At 43.3% G+C, this 16,505-nt stretch overlaps 1 protein-coding gene and 1 pseudogene across 2 annotated transcripts in view; both read left to right on the top strand.

Annotated features, from left to right (window-relative positions):
- LOC148522809 (regulator of G protein signaling 6) overlaps window positions 1–16,505 on the top strand; it is a 467,525-nt gene that overhangs the window by 199,539 nt on the left and 251,481 nt on the right. The gene's annotated exons all lie outside the window — the stretch shown is intronic.
- The window catches only part of LOC148522810 (uncharacterized), a 50,421-nt pseudogene continuing 36,981 nt past the window's right edge, over window positions 3,066–16,505 (top strand).

Raw genomic sequence — 16,505 nt, forward strand, 5'->3', positions numbered from 1 at the left:
AGAGACCTAACCCAGGCACCAGGCCAGGGGACAGCAGGAGAAAGGAAACTACAAATGTCACTATTCCTATTGCTGACTTATACGTATATGTTTTCTTCCCACTGAATCCTTTTATTCCATGTTATGAGACAGTAATGGGAAATACCACTAAAAATATTAACCAGTTTCTAGATGTGCGAGAGGCCAGCAGTGGTGCACCCAGGCATACCCTCCTCCCCTCCATGGCTCCTGTGCCGCTGTGTTATTCTGAGCTGGCTGTCAGTCAGCCTCGGGCACCAGTCCATCCTGCTCCGTTTTACCAGATACATTTCAGTGCACTGAATGAGAAATTCTGTTTTAAGAAAAATAAATATACTAGGCAGTGAAATAGCCTTAAATTGGATCTGCATTGAAAATAGATACTAGGCATTATTGCAATAAAGCTCACCAGAGTTTACCATGCCACCTCTCTTTTAAGGAAAGTATTTATTTACAGCAGCCGTCATACTTCGCACTTAACTGGCTAATTCATTCCAGCCTGAAAATTTTTTTTTTTTTTTTAGTATAGAATTAATTCAGGATGTGCTTTTAAAATAATAGATATAAAAATTTAATTGAAAAAAACAAATACCTAGGGGTGTCCTAGCAACCACCCCCCACTCCGCATCTCTATAGGCCCCCATTGAAATTTTCCCTAGAGAAAATCTCCAATAAAGGATATTGCAACATCAGCATTAACATGACTGGTTGTTATCTTATTTCTTATAAGTCCTCTGAGTGCCGCCTGTTATGCTGGAGATATATATAAATATATATATATATATGTATATATATATACACATATATATATATATATATATATATATATATATATATACACATATATATATATATATATATATATTTATTTTTTCCCTCAACAGCAGCGGCACTCCAAGCATTTAAAAAAAAGTCTCAGTCAGCAGTAGTATTGAGAAACAACGTTTCAATGCCTTTAATCCCACTGCATTTTCATCAGGGCATACATAATTACATGTAACATTAAAAACGCTCACCGTTTAAGGAGATTACACCCAGTGTGCACCTACGGCCACTCCCAGCCGGTGGCCCGTGTAGATGATGTCATCACGCTGCTCACATGTCAGCAATGACTGTCTTGTCTGTACCATCACCATAGAAATGAACTGGCAACAATAGTGTGCACAAAGTACATAAATAAACATATATAAACCATATATAACGCCTATAAACTGACCCATATTCGGTAAAACAGCAATATATATACTGTACATTTGTAAGCATATATTAAAGATAAAAAGCACATATTAAAGCTAATATAACCATAATGATTGGAGTAAACCACATACATGTATAAAAAAAAACGCATACTGTATATAAATATATATGTGTGTACCGTATATATTCGAGTATAAGCCGAGTTTTTCAGCACATTTTTTGTGCTGATAAAAAAAAACCCCTCGAGTGATGCTCCAGGACCAGGGCCGGTTCTCCCGTTACGCAGCTAAGTAGGGCGCCACATATTGGAGGGCGCCTCACTCAGCTGCGTACCATGCGGCCCGCGGTGCAGACTGTATCTCTGTGACACAGCTGCACCGCGTGTGTAGCGCTGACCGGACGGAGTTCGATCAGCACTAACCAGTGCCAAACACACAGCCGCCGGCGCCGGCTGCTGTGTGTTTGTTGTAATTAGCAGCCGATGAGAGTCTGTCAGACTCTCATCGGCTGCTGCTGCTCCCACTGTGGGAGCCATCTTCCGGCTCCCACAGTGGGTAATGGGAGAGACGTAATGATGTCATGATGTCTCTCCCATAGTGCAAAGCGGCCGGAGGAGCCGGTAGCAGCGTCGGGACCAGGAGCGGGGTTTCAGGTAAGTGTTTTTTTTATAATTATGTCTCTCTCTACTGGGGGGGCTACTACTGGGGGCAGTACCAGGGGGGGGATTACTACTGGGGGTACTACCAGGGGGGATTACTACTGGGGGCACTACCAGGGGGGATGTCACTACTGGGGGCACTACCAGGGGGGATTACTACTGGGGGCAGTACCAGGGGGGGGGGATTACTACCAGTAGCTACTGCATTTCCCACCCTAGGCTTATACTCGAGTCAGTAAGTTTTCCCAGTTTTTTGTGGTAAAATTAGGTACCTCGGCTTATATTCGGGTCGACTTATACTCGAGTATATACGGTATATGTAGAACAAGGCCATATCTAAAACACACTATTCAGTTGTTCATTAAGGCCACATAGTACCCATTAGATGTATCCATCACTTATACCACCTTAGAGATTCAGGTATTTGATCTATCATACAGTATTTAAGCATGGCTAAAGGATGCGCCATCATTGCGAAATGTATTGCTACCAGCTGTTCACTATTTCCAGATTCCAAGGCAGCTCTAATAACCGACCTATGTGCTGTCATGCGAGTTTTAAATGCAGTCTCAGTTTTCCTTATATAAGCAAGTCCGCAAGGACAAATGATTTGGTTTACTACATACAGGTGAGCCCAAGGCCTAGGGGCTTCAGTGCAAATTTTGAGATGGCCTCCACTAATACACATTTTACTGTATTGGAGAGATGGAGTGGTAAGGACTGGAAGGGCCTTGCCTTTTGGGAAATTGAGCAACCAACTATATTATTGGCTAATAGAGCTCAGCGTTTTTGTTCTGCACAGAACTTCGTTTGGCTGTTGGATAAGAAACTGAGGTGTGGGGTGGTGCTACCACTAGCAACCAGTGATATTCTAGCTATCATGACTAGGGATGATCTGGATATTGTAGCTAATACGGAGTCATGGTACAATGAAAAACATGACTGGGACATAGCTATACCGGGATATACTTTATGTAGAAAAGACAGAATGGGAAAAAATGGAGAAGGGGTAGCAATGTATGTGAAAAACAACATAAAACCTACTTCAATGCAAAATATTGCAGAAAAAACTGAGGCCCTTTTGGTGACCATAGAAACAGGAGAGAAGGACATTATTCATAGTGGGGTGATTTACAGACCACCAGGCCAGGATGAGGAACTGTACAGGAACCGTTTGCAAGACATCACTAAAATGACTTTAAAAGAAGAGGTAATAATCATGGGAAACTTTAATCTACCAGATGTAAATTGGGAGGGCTCTTTTGTAAGTTCCACTAGAAGTGGGGACTTCCTAATTGCCTTGCCGGGAGTATCCCTCGAGCAACTGGTGAGGGAGCCCACTTGCAAAGATGCTATACTAGACATCATATTCACAAATGATAAAAGGATATCAGATGTAAGTGTTGGAGAGAACCCAGGATCCAGTGACCATCAAGCAGTATGGTTTAGTACAGGGGTGTTCTACTTTGGCCCTCCAACTGCTGTGGAACTACACATCCCAGGATGCACTGCCTCCTTTTTGATAAAACAGCATGCTAAAACTATGGCAGTGCATGCTGGGATGTGTAGTTCAACAACAGCTGGAGGGCCAAGGTTGAAGACAGCTGGTTTAGTATAAAGACAGGGTTCGACTCATGCCACACAAAAACAAAGGTGTTAGATTTTAGGAAGGCTGATTTTGCAGAGATGGGGAGATGTGTAAGCAATTCCTTGGCAAAATGGAGGAATTTGGAAGGAGTGCAACAGAGGTGGGAAAAATTAAAAAGTGCAATACTGAAAGCAACAGATCTTTGTATAAAAAGGCTTACGAAAGGCAGATGGAAAAGGAAGCCAGTATGGTTCACAAAAGTAGTATCAACTAGTGTGAAAGGAAAAAGAGGGCATTTAGGAAATATAAGCAGACTCAGGATAATGAAGTCAAACAGGTGTATCTTGTCAGAAGGAAGGAGGCCAAGAAGGTGATCAGATGTGCAAAGGCACAGGCTGAAGAGAAAGTGGCCCAGTCAGTAAGTATATAAATGAAAGAAGAAAATCAAATGGTGGAATAATAAGAATGAAGATAGACAGTGAGAGTCTTGTGGAGGGAGACAAGGCCATAGCAGATCATCTAAATGGTTATTTTTGCACAGTATTCTCTACAGAATGAGAGGTAAAGCAGCCACAGTTAAGTTGCAAGTATATACGTGAGGTAGATACAAGTATACTTACAGAGGAAAGGTCCTAACAGAACTGAGAAAACTAAAAGTGGACAAATCAATGGGGCCAGATGGGATACATCCAATGATACTAAAACAGCTTAAAGGGGTGCTGGTAACACCATTAACAGAATTATTCAACCAGTCTCTAGCTACAGGAGTAATTCCAGAGGACTGGAAAAGAGCAAATGTAATCCCACTGCACAAAAGTGGAATCAAGGAAAAGGCAAGTAACTACCGACCAGTGAGCCTTACATCAGTAATATCGAAAGTAATGGAACCACTATTAAAAGAAAGACTTGTGGAACATCTCAAATCCAACAATTTACAAGATCCCAAACAGCATGGGTTTACTAGGGGGAGATCATGCCAAACCAATCTAATTGATTTTTTTGACTGGGTGACTAAAGTAATAGATCAAGGGGGGGCTGTAGATATAGCTTATCTAGACTTTAGTAAGGCTTTTGACACAGACCCACATCGCAGACTGATAAATAAACTTGAAAACTTGGGACTGGATTTTAAGATGGTTAAATGGATAAGAACTTGGTTGCAAAATAGGAAACATAGAGCTGTAGTAAATGGAGTACAGTCTCAGGAGGGAATTGTGACAAGTGGTGTACCCCAAGGTTCTGTACTTGGACCGGTGATTTTTAATATCTTTGATGGTGACATTGCAAATGGTATTAAAGGGAAAGTATGCCTTTTTGCAGATGACACAAAAATATGCAACACGGTAGACACACCTGGTGGGGTAAGACAAATGATGGAGGATCTAGGTAGAATAGAGGAGTATTGAGGATACTCTAATGGAGACTACAGAGGAGGAAAGGATCTAGGAGTCACTATTTCAGGTGACTTAAAGCCAGGTAAGCATTTTAACAAAGCAATGAGAAAGGCAAGTCAGGTGCTTGGTTGCATAGGGAGAGGAATCAGTAGCAGGAAGAAAGAATTAATAATGCCCTTGTATAGGTCATTGGTAAGGCCTCATGTAGAATACTGTGTTCAGTTCTGGAGGCCACATCTCCATAAGGATATAAACACATTAGAGAGTGTACAAAGAAGGGCAACTAAAATGGTGCATGGCCTACATTACAAAACTTACCAGGAGAGACTAAGCAATCTCAATATGTATAGTCTGGAGCAGAGAAGGGAAAGTGGGGACATGATAGAAACTTTCAAATATATCATTGGTTTTAACAAGGTGCAGGAGTGAGACAGTCTTCAAAAGAAGAGAAGTACTAAAACATGAGGACATGCACTGAAACTGGAGGGACGTAGATTCAAAGGAAATTTGAGGAAAAAATACTTCACAGAAAGGGTAGTAGATAAGTGGAATAGCCTCCCATCAGAGGTGGTAGAGGCTAAGACAGTATAACAATTTAAACATGCTTGGGATATGCATAATAATATCCTTACAAAGAACTGAGGATCACATAGGGTTGAAGCATACTTGCCTACCCTCCCGATTTGGCCGGGAGCCTCCCGAGTGCCGCTCCCGATCCCCCCAGAAAGGCAGCCAAGCCTCCCGGCAGCCACCGACCGGTCCGAATCCCCCACAGCGGGGGGGAGGTGACCTGATTCATGCTTAATCACGTCATTTTGGCCCCGCCCCCTGCTTCACAATGCCTGTAATATCGGCATTGTGTAGTGGGGCGGGGCCAACATTATGCGCTCTAGTGGCCCCGACCCCACTACAAATGACAGTGAGCTGTCCGCCTGTGACCCCCTGCCATGTCGATCTGGCTGGTCCCTCCTGGATTGGGGCAACCAGAATATCGGCAACCATGGGTTAAGGTTACCAAAAGGTAAAAAAGGGCAGACTAGATGGACCAAGTGGTTCTTATCTGCTGTCAAATTCTATGTTTCTATCATTTTGTATAATGTACTAGATAAATGATAGCTAGGATCTGATTGGTTGATATGGGTACCACCTCCACTTGTCCTCTTTAGAAGGTTTGATAAATATCCCCCTGAGCTCTGTAAGTCAATAATAACATTGACTGATAACAGTCTCATCTCCCAAGAGGAAGTTTATTCCTCCACTCACTGCTCCATCTCTCTATCAGTCACTATAAGCAAGTGAGCCCCACCGCAGCTACTAGTACCCTTGCTAGTAATCTGTTTCATAAGTGATGTAGGCAGGAAGCCGACGGTCTAAATGCCGACCGCCGGCTTCCCGACTCTCTAATCCCGGTGTGGTACTAATGACAGGCGACGAGTTATTATTCATATGCAGGAAGACCGACGGCCAGCATACCAAACGAAGGTAAGCCAGGCGCCGGGCGCGGACAGTTGCGGGGGGAAGGGATAGGTTTTAGGGCTCCCGGGGGGGACTTAGGGTTAGGCACCCCCCCCGGGAGGGTTAGGTTTAGGCTAGGGGAAGGGGGGGTTAGGGTTAAGCACCCCCAGGGGGGAGGTTAGGGTTAGGCATCCCCCCCCGGGAGACTTAGGTTTAGGCTGCGGGGAAGGGGGGGTTAGGTTTAGGCACTATGGTGGGGGTTGGGGTTAGGCACTTGGGAGGAGGTTAGGGTTAGGCACCCCTAAGGGAGGGTTAGGGGGTCTAATTAGGTTAGCGATACTTACCTTTTGACGATCAGGTTTTTCACCCTTGACCGGGCTGCCGCTGTTGGGATTTGAACCACCGGCCATGCGGCCGGCGGTAATACCTACTACACTCGTTTCATAATGGTGACACAATGATGACAAATGTATACTATTCATGTAATTTAACTTGGAAAAACTACATTCCTTGCTGTCTTAAACTTTAACATGGGAAATTCTGCAGTTTAGTAATTAAGGATTTATTATTGTGTTTAAATGTATAGATTATTGTTAGTCATGACATATTATTCAGGCTTGCAGTAATTATTCTTGTGGGTACGCTGTAATTCTCTGCCTGTTGTTGATGAGCATTTTTCAAGGTTCAAAATTATCTTTGCAAACTCTCTAAGATGTGATTGTCCATAATGAAGATAGATAAGGTTAGCTGGCAGCAGTGTGTAAACATATTCCTCTGAACGCCCTGTTTTTGTTGCCTGGATACCTACTGTATGTGAGGTGAATGTGTGCATTTGAAGAAGCATGACTTGCTTTGGGAAGGTCTGGCCATCAACCAAATGCGATTTGGCAGCTGGAAGCTTTTCTATTTATCTATGGAACATGGCTAAAATCAGATCCTTAAATGTGCACAACAGAAATTCTCCAGTGTGACAGATTTTATGGTAATCATCACAGTGTCAAATTGTTTTGCAGAAGCCACATGAATTTGTTTTCTTATTTCAAATTATACAGTAATTCACACTTATTTTACAGCATGTTTCAGCAGAAGTGCGGGTACAGGCAATATACGTGATAGGGACAGCCGATGGTGGTCACCTTCCACCCACTTAAAGGAATTTTAAATTAACAACAATTAAGATTAACATACGTATTTTAATCGCTCACTAATCTTTATCTGCTTACCAGACTGACATTTATAATAGAGATATGAGGATTAAATGGTGAGTGGACCGCGCGTCAAGGTGTGGTGAGATTTGTTGGGGTTGATTTAAATAAGTGGCGAAGGGGGAAGGGGAATAGGTATGGGGACTCGGGAGGTGCTGCAACGTATAGTAGGGGTACCTGATCCTACTAGTAGATGAATGTATAGAGATTAGAGGTTACGTGCGCTCCTGGGTCATGTGTGTAGAATGGATAGGGGGGAAGGGTGGAGGGGATGGAGGGGGGGATGGGAGGTCTCTATATGGTGGTAAGTTTGGTGGTGTAAGGTTGTCTATGGTGTGGTGTCGCCGTTCGTGATTAACTATATGCATATGAAGTTATGTCAAGTGTGGGTGTAAGTGTGGAATGTATATGAATCTATGAGCTGGGTGGATGACTTCTGATCGGGGACAGGGTGACCAAATGAAGAGGCTGACGAATTACTATATATACCAAACCTATTTATTGGGCGAGACACAATGCTCCTCTCAGTATGGTGGCGATGTGGAAAAAGTCAATCTGGGTAGACTAGATGGAATCGGTATGATTTACCGCCATTGGAATCCCAACAGCGGCTGCCCGACATGGATGAAAATCCAGATCGTCCCTAAGGTAAGTATAGACTAACCTAATTTCTTCCCCTAACCCTCCCTTAGGGGTGCCTAACCCTAACCTTCCCCCCAGTGCCTAACCCTAATCCCCCTCCAAGTGCCTAAACCCAACCCCCCCTTCCCGCCACCCAAACCTAAGTCCCCCGGGGGGGTGCCTAACCCTACGTACCCCCCCGGGGGTGCCTAACCCTAACCTTCCCTCCCCCTAGCCTAACCCTAAACTCCCAAGGGGGTGCCTAACCCTAAGTCCTTCCCGGGAGCCCAAAACCTAAGCCCCCTCCCCCCGCGGCTGTCCGCGCCCAGCATCCCTTCGATCGGGATGCCGAGCGCCGGTCTCCCGGCCTCGGTAAAATGACAGGCGTCTGCATTTAGACGCCTGTCATTTAACCCTCACCGGGATTAAGCAGTCGGGAAGCCGACTGTTGGGATTAGGTCCGCCGGCTTCCCGGCGGCATACCGATTAGATATGCATATAATATTGCAGTACTCTTATACAGAGTGGATAAGTACAATCCTTGGTTGGGAAGTGGGTAGACCCTTTCAGGGGGCTCTTTAACATGCGGTCCTTACAACTGCGCGCTCCCCTACTGGACCTATGGTCTACAGGCTTAGGAACCAGGATTGTTTAAATGTCAGGAGTCCATCCAGTTGGTGGCGTCCCGCACTGGTGATGCTTACCTACCGGTAGGTCTAAGGTGGTCCATGGTGGGAAGCAGGTCTCTAACTTGTCCCGTATGTCTGCCGTTAGATGTAGTTCCTCCACGATCCCACGGGGTGCCGTGCAGAGGGACGCCGGTGATGTTATAGCTACATGGGCTTCTGGTATGTGTGGTGCTGTGGAAAAAGGTGCAATGGCAGTAGATGGATCCGACCCCACTATCCTGTTCTGTCTGACACGTGATGCCAGGTCTAGAGAGCCCTAATGCCAAGTCTCCCTATGAAAGTCGACTTAATGTCCACATCCCAATTTGCTAGCATGGCCAGTGATATAACCAGAAACTAGTTAAGGTATAGCACTTATAAATCTATTGCTTGTTAATGCATGGGATATTTTTTAGCTACTATGACTAGATAAGGGGAACACAGCGCTAATGGTTAAAGTGTAATTGTTACATATAAATAAATTATGAAGAATTGCTAATAACGGACTTGCGGGCTAGTATATAAAATGTGCATATAAGCAATTTAGTTTGTTAAGAAATTATGACATAAATGCACAACAATATAGAAAATGCAATTTTGATGGAAAAAAACACTGAATATGTGTATAGGTCTCTGATGTTAGGTGCCTTCACTTCCTTCTGCATGCTATGAGGATTGCACCTAATTGTTTCATCAACTGCTTAATATGCTTCCCACCGCTCCCCAGCTTCAGTACGGAACACCGAAATTCACACGGATTCCAGGAGACCTATACAACTATGCAAAGGATCGCCTTGCTAATTGGGGCTCCCCCTTGTCTATCCTGGTAGTAACCCTTCAATGCATATGCTGGGGTTTACTTCATGTGGTGTACTATCAGCCCCAGGGGCCTATTCATCATACCTAAAAATACAATGGAGGTAATTAGGTTTAGAACTTACATGGAGTTCTACCTAATTAACGGAGGAATTCATCATTCCTCCTCTCCATAACTATCTATTCTGAAAAGCTGTCATTTTTGCAATGACAGCTTTTCGGTAAATAGATAGTTTTCCCTCTCTACACTAAAGGAGTGTACACACTAGACGATATGCTCCCTGAGCGATATCGTCTAGTGTATCCCGGCAGGGTGTGCTCAATGTTGTTCTAGACATTGAGAACACCCGCTGAACGATATCATTAAGAATATCGTTCAGCGCCGGGCTTTCTCCCCCATTCCCCAACATGCAGCAACCTGACGACATCGGCAGGTTGGCCTGCATGTTTACTCGATGAACGATAATGCCGAACGACCCGCGGGAACGCGCGTCGTCATTATCGTTCATCGTTTTGATGTTAAAAATGGACGATAAAGTGGACGACTGAACGATAACAATATCGTTATCGTTCAGTCGTCTACTTTAATCGCCCAGTGTATACGCACCTTAACTTCACCGCAGCTGTAATCAGTGCTGCGCATGCGCTGTTACATCTGTAAAACCAGCACATGCACAGCACTACCTACAGCTGCTGTAATTTTATGTCCCTCTCACCACCCCTTCCCCCTCTGCTCACCTCCTCCCATCCCCGCACTTACCTGCCCGCTGCAGCGCCTCTGGCTCCGGTGGCTGTGCTGACACGTTGTCTCCCAGCAGCACACTGTACAGTTTAGAAAAAAAAAGCCACCGGAGCCAGAGGATGGACTAAAGTGACGGAGGAAGACACCGGGGGACCTGCCCACACTGACACAGCGATTAAAGCCCGAAACATTGCTGAAATAGGAATCTACGTTTAGTGTCTTTATTAGACCGCTGAGTGCCATACTTTGACTGCTGTTATCTTCTTGCAGCGGGCTCCGCTGCTTTTTTGTATTGGGAAGGAGTGTGCTTGATCCAAGGAACTGTGTGTATGTATATATATATTTATATATATGTACGGTCCAGTTAAACATAACGAGGGCACTCTCCAGAGTTTTATCAAGCAAAATGTTTTTATTATAGCCTCATATACCCTATAATATTTTATAACTTCAATTCACAATGTATCGTCCAATGATTTGTCGATGTTTCGGTCCACAGAGGACCTTCTTCAGGACATTAATCAACAACCATAAAATATTGATGTACCAATAATATGTGCAACATGATCTGTCAGATATCGGACACAAAACCCGCAGAGTGTTGCTATTTCCATATATGCCATCTGATGGATAACAGGACTATTCAATCCGTTGATATGGCAACGCAAGCGTGGCCACCGGAGAATTACCAGAACGCCAGCATCTGTGAAGCGTGTGTGCCATATACACTCAAAAAACGATCAATGGTTCATTGAAGCCGTAATAAAAAGATTTTTGCTTGATAAAACTCTGGAGAGTGCCCTCGTCCTATTTATCTGAACTGTACATTAACATTTAGGGTCTTTTTGGTCTTAGAGGCACCCCCCCCGAAGACATTTTCAAGGGTGTGAGTGCAAGACTTTAGGATTAGATAGATAGATAGATAGATAGATAGATAGATAGATAGATAGATAGATAGACAATATAAAGTTTTCACTGCTGGACTTAATTGACGAAGATCCTCAATTCCCTTTTCTTCCTTCCCCTAAAGACTTTTCAGATTATTTACCTTATTATTCTTGTCTTCTATTGTTTTGTACATATATAAAATTGTTCTTGCCAATGTATGAATTAATATATCACTCCTTAAACTGCTTATTGATTTATTTAAGTGTATCTTTCAGTAAACAGTACAAAGTCTGAGAATATTGATATCTGGAGAAGTGTTTCAGTGCTGCATTTAATTATTTTGTGTAAATCCCTGTACTGCCTAGAAATTGTGCATAGAGTTGCGCTATAGCATGGTACAGTAACTTGGGTTTATGTCTCAGAGAAGTGAAGCCAAATATTTAAATTTTTGTCCATGACAGGTCTAGCTCTATGATGGTCCTAGAGACCTAAAAATAAAATACTTACCAAATGTAATGAGGCTGTTATCTCTTCTCAATCACATGATACCTGGCCTCTCAATTATCTGCTGGCAGTGTAATTGGGCCCACCAGTAAAGTACTTTGCATCTGGTGGCACTGTTCCAAATTGTCTGGCTATTGGTGTGGTGTCCTTCCTGGTTCTAAGGGGTAAATTTACTAAGTTTCGAGTTTGGTCGAGATGGCAATCTCGGGTGAGTTTAGCCATTTTTTTCAACTTTCAAATTTAATAAAGATGAACTCAGGTGAGCTTGGGAAAGATTTCTCTCTTTTCACTGGTAAAACTCAGGTGACATCGCAAACTCGAATCAACTCACCATCAGCCAAACTCTGAAAAAGATACAACTCGGGAATTTACCAAGAATCAAGATTACAATCTCGGGTGAGATTGTAGCAAACTCGCTGATAAATTGAAGTTTCAAACACTCCACCTCCTGAGATGGCAGAAACATGAACAGATCAGTGTGATTTGTGTATATTTCTGCCTGTATACCTAACCTAAAGTATTTATTTGTAAAAAAAAAAAAAAATGACGTAGGCCCCCACCCCCCAAAAGCACAACCAGCCCCGGACTGCTCAGCCAGTCCTGGTTCTTAAAATGAAGGGGGGAAAAAACATGAAGGGTTCCCCCGTAATTTAGGAGACAGCACCTGGCTGCAGGTCCAGTCCTAGTTTCAATATAGGGGAAAAAATGCATAGGGGTCCCCCTATATTTATAACCAGCACCCTACCCAAACCGACCTGGGTGTAATGCCACAGCCAGGAGACCCTATCACCAGGTCTCCACGGCCAAAGCATTAACACCCCAAGCCAGTCAGCCCAAGCCGGGGATCAAAGGGGATGTAGGGACCCCCCAAGAAAGGGTCCCCCCTCTCCCAAAACCCCAGGCTTAGGTAGAAGCCCGGGGCTCTTCCCCGCACCCCTGGGCTGTGGGTACAGGGGTAATAATGTAGGAAATAGTTCTAAACTATTGTATTTTACAGTGGAACTACAGGTGCCATCATGCCTGCCCTTTTGCACTTGTGGAACTACAAGTGCCAACAAGCGGCCAGCTTTTGTTCCCCCACAGTAAAATAAATATTTAAATAACCACAGTACACACACACCATATACAGTATAACTTTAATACATACACCTATCCCACTCACACATACCTGCTGCCAGCTGGTCTGTCCCCTTGTCCCGTAGAATCCACTGGGAGTAACTGAAAAAAAAAAACAATACTCACCTACATCCTGGCGCCAGTCTCCGTAGCATCCCCAGGTCTTGGCAAAAAAACAAACCGATCTTTATTCCAGGTACTCCCATTGGATTCTACATGGAAAACCAGGGCTGGCTGAGCAGTCTGGGGCTAGTTATGTCTTTTGGGGGGGGGGCTACATAATTTTTTTTTTTTTACATTTAACCCTTGTCTGCCAAAAGGAAAATGCAAAAAAGACACAGACACTTTATATAAAAATAAAAAAGAATACATAAACACAGAGCGCTACATTTAATTTCAGCCATCTTTTATTTTATACTTCCCTGCTCATGTTGGAGTTCACTTCCCAACAGCACATATAAGAAAATCATTTGTCTCCTTGCGTCTCTGACCCAAGAAAACTAGATTGTAAGCACTATTCGATATAACAATTCTTTGTACACTGTTGCTTGATAATTGTATTTCTTATATAGAAAAAATATAAGTAAAAGGATAAATCACTGTATATGGAAGTGGCTATTTTCAGAGTCATACAGGCCTTTTAGCCTCTCCTTCCTTAAATGTGTTTTCTACAAATATGTTAACTGAATAATACTCAATGATGCATTAAGGTCCACGTTAGGATCTCCATGAAGTAATGGTGAATAAGTACAGCCGACGGCTGGCTGGTGCAACAACCATATTCTAACGCGCTCAATCACATAGGTGCTTTTGCGTACTGTGTAAATCTCTTAGAGAAAAGAGATGGAACAGTGGGATAAACAACATTCATTGCTACATTAATATGATTAGAAAGCTGCATGATTTGTGCGCAGTGGCATTGCTTGTTCTTTGGGCAATAAAGTAGTTACTTTGTTGATCTTTATGCTGTTAATAGTCAATTATGTTGACAGCATGATATCGACAGGACAAACTGACACTGTTGTAATGTTATTTAAAGCATTGTAACATTGACATTATAACTTTTAAACATGATGTGCGGCATCTATGCAGTTCAGTAAGGGACTGGGGGCAGCCAGCAGCTCCTTTAGCACTGGGCATGCCCCCAGCATGACAAAAACTTGGGGTGTGGCCTGCAGGCACTGCATTTACCATGAGGCCATGCCACTAAGTCGCAACCCCTTTTCTGGGCATGCACAAAGCAACCCAGTCTCTCCTTCCCAAATGTTCGAGGTATGCAACAATGTCGGCTTTGTTCCTGTTAATATCACGCTGGGTTAGTCATTTTTTCCATTGCACGCCAAAGATAAGTGTTTGTGGGCACATCTGTATAGTTTTCTTTTTTCCTTTTTCAGTGGAGAACCCCATAAATACCTGTGTGCTTTAGTACTGTGTATACCAAATAGATGAAAACATTATTATATTTTTGATCTCTCATGAAAGTAACTGCTACTCCTCTGAATGGATGTTCCAGATTCAGATTTGCCCACAGGGAGAAAACCGCAAGCATCTGGCCTTTCCCAGATCAGTTATGTTTTATCCTATTGCAAATCTGTAACTGAACGTTTATTTTATGTTCATAGAATTCCATTTTCTGTACCCAGTTTATTAGAATGAGTGGGACAAGTTTTGTACTATTGTTTTATAGAACATGGCAGGCACATGTAGCAGTATGGTGGAGTTTATGGACTAAACAAATGACAGATTGCATAGATATCCTTCATAAGCACCATTTCTGGTTGTCCACTGTGTAATATAAGGCTGAATAAATTAATAAGCTTCAGTGAAGTATCACTGATTAATTAAATGCCAGTGGCACTACAGTGGTTTTAGAGATTAAAAAGTGACATAATCATTACATTTTGTTACTATTTATATATTTAAGCATAATTTAAAAAGTGGTATTAATTTGGCTAAGCAGTATTGGTGTCAGTGTCTCTAAAGCTGGCCGTACACCTTACAGCTCACCATCAGACAGACCAATTATCTGGAGTTGCCGTACACTGTGAGATAATTGGTCTATGTGTCCGATAGTGAGTATATTTGCTGTCAGATCCCAGCAGCAATTATTGTAACATTCAGGCATGCTAAGATAATGCAGAGCCACATATTTTGTGTACTCTCGTGGGGACTAGGCACCACCTGTAGTACACGTTGTATGCATTTTCTTTTATCTGTGGAGAGAAGGACAGCTTGGACACCCTTTCTGTGATGGTGGAACATCAGTTCTCCGCCAGAGGTGGGCCCAGATCTGCCTCCCATTGGAGTTCATAAAATCACATTTGTAATTTTTATTTTGTGAGTTTATTGTAACTATTTTTTTTTTTACGTAAATAAACAGGTTGGTGTGTAATGGAGTCACGGGGGGGTATCCAATTAGCCGTGAAAGGTGAAAAATGGGGATTTTTCTACGATTATCCCCGTTTTTCGACAATGTTTTTTTTCTCCCTATCCTATTATTTCATGTTAAACAATAGGATATTTCAGCCGCAAACACACATAGGATCCGTGATAAGTTCACAGAATTTAGTGTTTTCGGCTTTGCAGCGGCAAAAAAAACAGCACTTTTCGTGGACTTTTTTCTCTGTACGCATCAGATCTTGATAAAAAGAACACGATAAGTGCCAGAGGCGGCACTTCGGGGCTAATTGCATAGTCCCTAGGGCAGGGGCGTATTTATAATGGGTGCCTGGGTCCAGGGGGGCTCACACACCGCACACCCTGCACCCAATATCATATACTTACCTCTCCATCGGCCCGGCGCTGGCTGCAGCGCTGCAGAAATTACCGTGAAAATTGCCACAATGATTTGCACCTGCGCGGTAGAGATGTCCCAGGAACACGGTGCAGATGCCATGTTCCTGGAGTCTACTGCGGCCCGATCGGAGCCTGCAACCGGGCACCCTCCTCGCTTAAAGCGCCTCTGCCCTAGGGGGATCCACTAGTGCCCGTACAATGTTCGGGGCTAATTGGCTACCACCCAGATAGTGGTGTGTAATAGGGCACAGGCTGGTGTAGTTTTCTGGCCTGACAAATTTAAAATAAGAAAACAGTATTAGATTTGTGCTATAATAGCATGGCAAATATACACACACACATGATAAACAGAATATACCCACACTTATGGCCTGATTCAGAGGTGGATGCAATGCTGAATGCTGATGTTTGTGTAGTACTGTATTTTGGAATATGGAGTCGCACTGTGCATCCGCTAAGTTACACTACTGACGGTGGTCGCAGTGAGGACTTGCAGCATAATTGACGGTCAGGGAGCGTTTGTGGGAGGTACCGGAGGGTGGCAATTCAAACAGAGGCGCAGCGCGATCATTTCAGGGGCGTGTCTGTGCCTGCTGCTGCAAATTCCTACACAGTGGTTAAGGCGCTGGCGGCTTATGTCTGACAGACATTCTGAGCGACCATAGGTTTGCTGAAAACATCATTGCTGCTGCAGATGGCGCATCTGTGTACGCTGGCGGCTGCAAAATTTGCAGATAAATAGCAGCATTTTAATAGTTTCTTTTAAAAAGAACAAATTGTAAACACAAATAAAATCACATGGAACACATAAATATTATTATTGTAATATACTATATACT

The sequence above is a fragment of the Taudactylus pleione genome, unplaced genomic scaffold (assembly GCF_031769625.1).
Source record: "Taudactylus pleione unplaced genomic scaffold, aTauple2 ptg000139l, whole genome shotgun sequence".
NCBI classification, from domain to species: domain Eukaryota; kingdom Metazoa; phylum Chordata; class Amphibia; order Anura; family Myobatrachidae; genus Taudactylus; species Taudactylus pleione.